The sequence below is a fragment of the Puma concolor genome, chromosome F2 (genome assembly GCF_028749965.1).
Source record: "Puma concolor isolate L17-30 chromosome F2, mPumCon1.1.hap2, whole genome shotgun sequence".
NCBI classification, from domain to species: domain Eukaryota; kingdom Metazoa; phylum Chordata; class Mammalia; order Carnivora; family Felidae; genus Puma; species Puma concolor.
In genome coordinates this window covers 75555812-75564109 of record NC_141684.1, presented here as the reverse complement: position 1 = coordinate 75564109, position 8298 = coordinate 75555812, and the positions used below count along the sequence as shown (strand labels likewise).

The 8298-nt window shown below is 41.3% G+C and overlaps 1 pseudogene; it reads left to right on the top strand.

Moving 5' to 3' along the window:
* Positions 1-397: 397 nt before the first annotated feature.
* Positions 398-580, top strand: LOC112859772 (ATP synthase F(0) complex subunit j, mitochondrial pseudogene; annotated as a pseudogene).
* The last annotated feature ends 7718 nt before the right edge of the window (positions 581-8298 follow it).

Sequence of the window (8298 nt, the reverse complement as noted above, 5' to 3'; positions counted from 1 at the left end):
CTTAAAACCTTGGAGTTTTGCTAAGTTAAATTAGATGATAGATAGTCATTAAAGATCTAGATCGTTGCCAAATAACATAAAACTGAATCATTGATTATGAGCACAGTTTTACGTACTTTTGGCTTCTTGTGACAGAGAAACTAAAACATATTTGGACGGGTTAGTGCTATACTGAAAAGGCCTATGCATATCCTATTACCCTATTTTAATAAATGTGCCAATCTAAAGAAAGCTGATGTCACAGGAAGTTCACCATTGCTTACTTCTGAGTTTTCACTGGAAATTAAGGTTGGGTTCAAATGGTTAAGAATGCCAATAAACGACGTGCCCTCAGTCACCTTTCCCACTCGTTGGCCTTGCTGGTTGGGGTGGCCTGATCTGGGTGTCCTGCACCGTGATGCTTCAAAGCCTTGTTGAAAATGTTTGGGTCCCCACGAAACCCTACCATAGCCAAGTTTACTGGTAGATTGGGGTAGGAATGGGGTTGATGGGCTTCATCATTTATGAAATCAGGAATGCTGATAAAGGAAGTAAAGCTCTGAAAGCTTTGAGTTCTCCACCTGCTCGTGGTCATCATTAACCAGCTTTACATCCGATGGGACATCAGGCTGGCTGCGAATCTCAGCGAGCCCTGTTGGATGGGACCATGGAGCATCGCTATACATCTGTAGATGTGTTGTTTCCTTTCTGGTGTGAATTGAATGTACCTGTGAGGTGCAAAAAACATATATATAAATGTAATTAAGACTACTGAAAATAATAAGGGAAACATGCAAGGAAAGCAGGATGTGTGTTTTCTATAAGAGGAGGTATGGAGAATAGTGAGGCATTTTTGTTGAGGGAAAAGAAAGTAATTTTGTTTGAAAGCAAGATCGTTTAGAGAGGAAGAACATAGGACAAAATCCTATGTAAAAAACAAACAAACAAACAAACAAACAAACAAGCAAACAACTTGTAGAAGGCTTGTGGAAAGGAATCTTGAGAAAGAAATTTTATGCATGGTCAAGCTAAATGAATTGAAAGGCTAAAAGGCTAAAAGGAAACTTTGATATCAATAGTGTACTTATGCAAAACCAAACCTGAATTTTCTTTTATCTACTGAAAGTTTTCTTGAATTGTTGATCTCCTTTTCATAAGAAATTATAAACAAAGGGTTTCCCTTACCTTTTTTTAAGAAAAAAAATTTTTTAATGTTTATTTTTTAGAAAGAGAGAGAGAGAAAGAGCGCAAGTGGGGGAGGGGCAGAGAGAGAGGGAAACACAGAATCCAAAGCAGGCTCCAGGCTCTGAGCTGTCAGCACAGAGCCCGATGTGGGGCTCGAACTCACGAACCGTGAGATCATGACTTGAGCCGAAGTCATATGCTTAACCGACTGAGCCACCCAGGCGCCCCTCCCTTACTTTTAAGTGATCTTTTTGTCAAAATAGTTTCCTGTATTTATTGTCCGTATCAGGTCTTTGATTACTTAAATCTAGTAGAACACACAATATTAAAAGAGCTAAATTTCGCTCAGAACCCTGTGATCTTCTATGTTTGCCTATGAAGTCTTTTGTTGTCACTATGGTTAAATGGATAACTGAGTATTATTTCATGGTGACCTAGATCTGATTAGACCAAGTGTTTTAAAACCTTTTGATATTTTTGACAAACTTCCCCCCAAATCAAATTTGAAATACAGTCTTTTGTAGTCAACCTAATGTTTAGATTTTCCAGAGAGTCTCTGGAACATCTCAAAAGATTTGTTCTCTCTTCTTAGAAAAAGGGAGATGTTAAACTAATTAGGCTGATTTGCTATGTTAAATTATATAGGAAGCATTGTAAAATAAGAAGTAATACTAAGGGGGAGCCTGGGTGGCTCAGTCAGTTGAACATCTGACTCTTGATTTCAGCTTAGGTCATGATCCCAGGGTCGTGAGATCAAGCCCCGTGCTGGGCTCTGCACTGAGTGTGGAGTCTGCTTGGGATTCTCTCTCTCCCCACCTGCCCCTCCCCACCCCCCACCGAAAAGGAAAAAAAGAAGTAATACTAAGCCTTCTTTATGTTTTATTTACGTAGGTATGTAGGTGTTCCAGAAACTGTGTGAAATTCTTGGAAACCTGATACGTCTTAGTATAATGTTATCAGTCATAATTCCAATTATTATCTTCAAATGTGGCATGTGACAGAAATCACCAAATTTCCTTGTCAATTCCGTTATAATGAACTCTCCTCAGGGGCTTGGAAATAGGCATCTTTCAGTCTTTTCATGGGTAGCTGTTGTGTTACTCTGAAGCTTTTACAAAAATGTTCCCACAAAAGTACCTGAGCTTCAAGGAGATTCATGGAGAGGACTTTTGACAAATATAGGTTTGTGATACCTTGAAGAGCATGAAACCAAACTAGGTAAGAATTTCTATTGTACATACTAGATTCAAGTAGAATGAGTAGCAATTATCTGGGTCTAAATGAACTAAGGAGGGTGATTATTACTCTTATGACTCTTTGAAATACCGTTCGTTCCTTAATGCGTTGGCTTGTTCAGATTTTAAAAAGCTTTTGTCTCGAGCTATCTGTGACTTAGAGCAATTTGATAAAGTACACCTTTGTAAACAAAGAGGAACACGTTTATTTTTTTCTGCCTACCCGATCCCTTTAGAGTTTGGAAACTCTTGAGTGTTCTTTTCATGACATGATAGTTGTTTGCATACGTTTATTAAAAATCTCTTCTTCTTGTAACAGGACACAACCGAAGGCACTGGCTATATTGCCAAGACTTTGGCTGAAGTGGTATTTCAGATAAATCTGACGGCCAGTCCTTGACTCGGCTTCCTGGCCTCAGAGGCAATGACAGTTCAATCTGAGACGCCTTATGAAAAGTTCCAGCAAATCAGTCTTAAAAAGAACTTACAAGGTAGATCAATATTTCTGCTACATGTGTGTGAGTAACCAGGCCAAGTTTAATGCAAACGAATTAGTTTTATCTTTAGTAAAAAAAAAAAAAAAAAAAAAATGGGGATACTTGTAGAGAGATGGGGCATGTAGAGAGAAAAAATATGTTTGCACCTTTGTCTACGTTAGATTCTAGCCCTGTTAATTGTCTTTGAGGTTTGGCTATATACCTGTAAACTAGGCTGGATCCTGAATTCTCCTGGTTTCCTCAAATATCTGGCTACAACTCTTCAACCTATCACTTCCAATTTTGTCCCGCTCATCTGATTTGGAATCACCAAAGAATGAAGACTGCTCCTAAATCTCCTTGGAAGGGACTATAAGAAGTCTTTCCCATTACTGGGATGGCAGCCAAACTTCAGGGACTTGAGCCTTGACTGCACACCGGACATCTGAAGGAGGTTTTTCCTGACATCCAGTCCCGTGCAAGTCCTGGAGGTTTCCAAATCAAATTGACCAGGAGGACAGTGATCTGACATCAAGGTAGACTGCTTTCTCCAAATTTGATGGATTAGGACTTTCTACTTTAACTAAACATAAAGCCCTTTATTCTTTTCTTTATGTCCTTTACTCTGGCATTGGCCTGGGAAGAGAGCACCGTTATCTGTATCTCCCAGGCCATTGCTAAGTATGTGTGGGGGGGAACCTTTCTGACTGTTGGATTTGTCAGCAGAAACTCTGATCTGTTCATGTTGCCAAAGATCCCTTGGCCTTACCTGTAACCAATTTCTCCCATGATCTGTTTCCCTGCACTGGCTTCAGTTTTTGTCTGTGGTAGACAGTATTACCCATGGGCATGTGAATGTTTAGATAGCCGGTGAATTGAAGGTCAATACTTATTGGGATGTTTAACTGTCCCTGTCAACATCCATAATAAATAAGAAATCTCCAATTGGTTTCCCTCATTAAACCTTCAGAGCTGCTTTAAACAGGAGCTTCTGGGGAGCATACATGATGCTGAGGTTTTTTTCCCCCTAGATGGTAGTAAGTGCCAAAGAAAGAGAATCAGAAACCTCTCCCTCACATTAAGAGAGCTAGTTGATTCCACAGCTGAAGGAATAACAGCCCAACTATGATCACTTGACACATTGGCTAGGCTAGTCTTAGATAACTGTATAGCCCTTGATTACCTACTTGCTAAATAATAAGGTGTCTGTGTAATAGCAAGTCCTGCCTTATAGCTATTTGCCAAATAGCAAATACATGGGTAAAGGCCCCTGGAGAGGTAGAAATTCGATTACACAAGATCAGGGAATAAGCCCATTGGTTACGAAAAATTTCATCTGGTGACTCCTGGTCTTTTAACCTATGTACCTAGTTACCTACGGGTTTGGGCTCCTGGCTAGGACCATTATACAAGCTGCATTTGTCATAGTATTTTTTATTTTGCTTTACATAATTAAGGTCTTGTACCTGTTACTTGTCAAACTTTTGTAGAACTGACACACCCAATAGGGTGAGGCTAGCTCCGTGCTTTGAGATGATCTCTAACATTTACAGTCTTGGTGAGATACAGACTTTAGGTAAGTACCTGAAAGTTCTCCTTCCTAACATTCTCTGTTACTCAAATGTGGCCTTACATGTTTTCCAACTGCCATGTACTTTCTCTCCAAAAAAGGACATGACAACAAGGAAATGTCTTTCCTGTTACAGAGGGGCAAGACCACTAAATATGGAAAACCTGACTCCCAATCGATGCTTTGAAAGAAAGATCTTGATCAAAAGAGGGAAATGTGAAACTGAATAGAGGAAACCTCATTTAAAAGGGAGTCAGGAGACCAGAAGGGGAGCTCTCATGTCGAATCATTTGTCCCTCGCAGACCCCAGCAGGAAGAAATGTACCTTGCAATACGAGCAGGAAGAAGCCTACTTTACCACCTCAGAAGGAGGAAGGGAGAATTTCTCCTGACCTAGCAACAAGCTCAGCCAATAAGAAAATACCACAGCTCAGCCAATGAGAAACCATCACTACCCTGAACTCTCATTTTCCTCCAATGGATTTCATTCATGCAGCCCCTCCCAACTTCCTTCTCTTCTCTACAAAGTAACCTTCTTTTCCTTTGATTTTTCAACTGTGTTATGGTTTGCCATAGCTTTTGTGTCCTGAACTGCAATTTCTCTGCTATTCCTCAATAAACTCATTCTGCTGGTAAAATAACTGGCTGTTTTGCTTTTAAGGTTGACAGGCCTTTGTCCCATAAGACTTCCCCCACTTTAGAAGGCAATTTCAAGTCCAGGTTGTTACCTATACTTCTGAGCCACTGGCTATAAGTTGGAGGTTCCCAGGAACCTTTCTTCCACTTCAATTAATATGCTAGGATGCCTCAAAGAACTCAGAAAAACATGTACTCATGTTTACCAGTTTATGATAAAGGATATTATAAAGGATATAGATGAATAGCCAGATGAAGAGGTACATAAAGCCTAGGAGGGTCCCAAGTGCAGAAGCTTCTGTCCCCATGGGCCTGATAACTTCAACATGTCTGTCATATCTGAGTCTGGGTCTGATGGTACTTTGTCTCTGCAGACTGTGTTTTTTCTTGCTTTTTGGCATGCTGTGTAAATTTTTGTTGAAAGCTGAGCATGTTTTATTCGGTCATAGAAACGGGAGTCAATAGGCTGTGTTTAATGTTTGCTGTGGCCACAAGTGCCAAGGGCTTCAAATCCCTCTAGGGCCATTGTTTCTCCGTCCTCTGGAATCTTTGGGTTTCCCTAAGTATTTCTTTTCAGAGAGAGAGGGAGAGCCTGTGCCTTGCCGTGTTTTCAGCTGTAGTCTGCTGTTATGCTGGGGCTCTGTTGGTGTGTACTACGGAGTGGGGAGAAGGGTAGAATTCCATAAGCTTCTGATTAGATCTCAGCCTTCCAGTGGACCTGTTTCTCCAAGTTGTACCTCTCGCAAATGTTTGTCCAGGGGTGTACCTTTTCCCTGCCCCCCCCCCCAACCCCTTCCTTCCCAGGCCGCAGCATTCCCATCTGCGTCCTTGAAGCCCTGGCCTGTGTTGACTGTTTTTTTCCCTTTAGGTGGGACGGTAGGGCTGGAGTGAGGAGGAATGTCCTTCTCCACGCTGGGATGAGACTGGCAAAGTCCTTTTCCAGGAGAGTAGGTCTTATTTATTTATTTATTTATTTAATGTTTATTTATTTTTGAGACAGAGAGAGACAGAGCATGAACAGGGGAGGGGCAGAGACAGAGGGAGACACAGAATCGGAAGCAGGCTCCAGGCTCTGAGCCATCAGCCCAGAGACCGACACGGGGCTCGAACTCACAGACCGCGAGATCATGACCTGAGCTGAAGTCGGACGCTTAACCGACTGAGCCACCCAGGCGCCCCAAGAGTAGGTCTTATTATAGAGAAGGTTCTGGGCTTCTTTCACAAGGATCCCTCTTCCCCCGAGCCCGGAGGGGATCTTTCTCAGAGCTTCACTGTGAGAACTGATTGGGATTCCTGGAGGTTAAGCCCACTTACGTGTGGGAGCCCTCCAGAGACTTCGAGCCCCGAGAGTTTTGCATTGCCAGGCTAACTCATGTTCGGCCCCCAGCATTTTGTCCGAATTACCATTTAAGTGTTCCTGCAAGTGTACAGAGCCAGTGGCTTTGCTTCAGGGAGCGGGTTCTGGCTGCATCTCTCTGAAAGATCTCGTTTCTCCAGGTTTCCAGGTCACAGATGTCTCTCAGGTCTCTGATGGGTCAAAGAAAAGTAATAGATTCACACTTTATCTAGATTCTTGTGGTCAGACATGGGGATGATGAGTTCCAGGTCAGAGATGAAGTCTGAAGTTTAGAAGATGCAACCCCAAACCTAAAGCTGCGATCCATTAACTAGTCCTGCATGGGTATAGCTAACACCCGCCTTTTTTTGGACATAAAAGTGCTTATCACCTATGTTCTCAGCTTTATGGCTTCAGCCAAAAATTCAAAACATCAAGACATCAGGAAAATGGCCCACTTAACGGCTTGTAACATATATTTGCATACCTAGTACATAATACTTTGCAAACATAAAGGATATATATTTTTAAAGTAGGCTCCACGACCAATGTGGGACTGGAACTCACAACCCTGAGATCAAGAGTCGCATCCTCTACCGACTGACCCAGCCAGGCACACCAAATATAAAGGACGGATTTTTGAAAGGAAGAAAGGAATAGAGAGAAAGACAGAGAGACAGAGACAGAGAAGCTAGAAAGGAGAAAATGAGGAGGAAAGGGAGAACAAAGAACCATAAGGAGAAAGAGAGTCAAAATCCAAAGTTTATCCAAAATTATATTGACATAAATGGTCTACATAGAGTACACTGACTAATAACATAAGTAGAAACTCAAAGTAGAACATTGTATTTTCTCTTTTTTGCTATACTCTCAAAGGCAGGCAAAGGCTTTTAGATTACAAAGAATTAAAAGAACATATATCCTATACTAATCCATAGTCCTGAATAATTCCACTTCTTACAATGAAATACTAAAATACCTTTCACACACAGGTTAAAAAATGCATTTTAAAAACATTTTAAAAATTATAGTAAATAATATGTACATTAAATGTATATCATGAATATATATTATTACATATATGTATGTATAATGTACATTATACATATATGTATAATGTACATCACACATTATCCATACATGTGTATAAACAGATATACATGTAATCTCTTACATGTAAGAGATGTAATATATGTACCTCTGTAATAAATGTAATTTAAAGAGATTTCAAGTAGTACCAGACACATTGCCACAAACTCGAAGTTCAAGGTCAGAGTTTAGTTAGGGGACCTAGTTTTGATGGGTGTTTATCGAGTATTTGCCAAACCCTACGTTGGGCATTTTATAACTGCCAACTCACTTAGTCCCTACAACAGTCAAATGAGCGAGTACAGTCTTTTGCAGAATTGGAAAAGGGCTTCAGAAAGTTCAAGTCACCAGACCTAAGGTGCATCGCTAAACTGATGGGAATCCTCAGCTGTGTCTTGGGAGAGACCTGTAGCCAAGACACCCAATGTCCATTTTTGCTCACTCTTACAAACTCGTGCAGTTATTAGAGGGAGTCACAGCTACTGTAGGAAAAGCTACAGTTTCCAGTCTCACTTGCATGTGACTCATAATGTTGGAAGAGAGTGTTGGGTGGCTGCTTCTAGAAATATTCTGAGAAGGCAAAGTGGTGCCTTTGTTTCTTTTGTCTTTATCCGTTCCTATATCTGCTGCCTGGAAGGTGGCTATGGTGGCGGCCATCTTGCTGATAATAATGGCGGCCACACTCCCGGGATGGCAGGGTGAGGGCTGTCAGTGGCGCAGGCCCCTGGCACTTCCTAGAGCAGAACCAACAAAGAAGACGTGGTTCGCCTACCTCCGGACTTCCACACAACA